A 2,024-nucleotide genomic window follows, 5' to 3' on the forward strand; every position below is an offset into this window, starting at 1 on the left:
ACCAAATAAGGCACCCCACCCCCATAACCAAATAAGGCACCCCACCCCCATAACCAAATAAGGCACCCCACCCCCATAACCAAATAAGGCACCCCACCCCATCAATCTCCACACAATACCCCATAATGACAAAGTGAAAACAGGTTTTTAGAAATTTTTGCAAATGTATTAAAAATAAAAAACGGAAATATTACATCTACATAAGTATTCAGACTCTTTACTCAGTACTTTGTTGAAGCACCTTTAGCAGCGATTACAGCCTCGAGTCTTCTTGGGGTATGACGCTACAAGCTTGGCACACCTGTATTTGGGGAGTTTCTCCCATTCTTCTCTGCAGATCCTCTCAAGCTCTGTCAGGTTGTAGAAACATCTCAAAGATGATCAATGGAAACAGGATGCAACGGAGCTTAATTTCGAGTCTCATAGCAAAGGGTCTGAATACCTATGTTAAAATTACAACCTGTTTTCGCTTTGTCATTATGGGGTATTGTGTGTAATAATAATTGAAAGTACTTTTTTCAATGGCATCCAATGTAGGTTAAATAATGATATAACATATAAAGTGGTGATGGAGTAGGCTGCTGGCTTGACGCTGGAAGAACATCTTGCCTCCAACTGGCAGCCGGTCGGGAGAAGGGCGGGTGGGCTGTGTGAGGAAAATGGCATGTGAAAGGCAGGAGCACGGCGGCCGAGCACGGCGGCCTATCGCGGGCCCCCCCGTGAATGAGGCAACGGGCATGAAAAGCTGTCGGGCCCCACTACAAAAGTAAAAAAGAAAACTAATTCTCGGGCACCTCCCAAGAGTCATTGTGTAATTCAAACCTTTTTTCTGAGGTACTGTATGGTACGCTTGAAACTAACAAGCTATCCTGTGTGTCTCAGGTGGATTGGCGTTCTAGACAGTAGACCTAGGTGTCCAGGTGGATTGGCGTTCTAGACAGTAGACCTAGGTGTCCAGGTGGATTGGCGTTCTAAACAGTAGACCTAGGTGTCCAGGTGGGTGGGTGTTCTAAACAGTAGACCTAGGTGTCCAGGTGGGTGGGTGTTCTAAACAGTAGACCTAGGTGTCCAGGTGGGTGGGCGTTCTAAACAGTAGACCTAGGTGTCCAGGTGGGTGGGTGTTCTAAACAGTAGACCTAGGTGTCCAGGTGGGTGGGTGTTCTAAACAGTAGACCTAGGTGTCCAGGTGGATGGGTGTTCTAAACAGTAGACCTAGGTGTCCAGGTGGGTGGGCGTTCTAAACAGTAGACCTAGGTGTCCAGGTGGGTGGGTGTTCTAAACAGTAGACCTAGGTGTCCAGGTGGGTGGGTGTTCTAAACAGTAGACCTAGGTGTCTCAGGTGGGTGGGTGTTCTAAACAGTAGACCTAGGTGTCCAGGTGGGTGGGTGTTCTAAACAGTAGACCTAGGTGTCCAGGTGGGTGGGCGTTCTAAACAGTAGACCTAGGTGTCCAGGTGGGTGGGTGTTCTAAACAGTAGACCTAGGTGTCCAGGTGGGTGGGTGTTCTAAACAGTAGACCTAGGTGTCCAGGTGGGTGGGTGTTCTAAACAGTAGACCTAGGTGTCCAGGTGGGTGGGTGTTCTAAACAGTAGACCTAGGTGTCTCAGGTGGGTGGGTGTTCTAAACAGTAGACCTAGGTGTCCAGGTGGGTGGGTGTTCTAAACAGTAGACCTAGGTGTCCAGGTGGGTGGGTGTTCTAAACAGTAGACCTAGGTGTCCAGGTGGGTGGGTGTTCTAAACAGTAGACCTAGGTGTCCAGGTGGGTGGGTGTTCTAAACAGTAGACCTAGGTGTCCAGGTGGGTGGGTGTTCTAAACAGTAGACCTAGGTGTCCAGGTGGGTGGGTGTTCTAAACAGTAGACCTAGGTGTCCAGGTGGGTGGGTGTTCTAAACAGTAGACCTAGGTGTCCAGGTGGGTGGGTGTTCTAAACAGTAGACCTAGGTGTCCAGGTGGGTGGGTGTTCTAAACAGTAGACCTAGGTGTCCAGGTGGGTGGGTGTTCTAAACAGTAGACCTAGGTGTCCAG

Source organism: Coregonus lavaretus (genome assembly GCF_964263955.1).
Source record: "Coregonus lavaretus genome assembly, chromosome: 22".
Lineage (NCBI taxonomy): Eukaryota > Metazoa > Chordata > Actinopteri > Salmoniformes > Salmonidae > Coregonus > Coregonus lavaretus.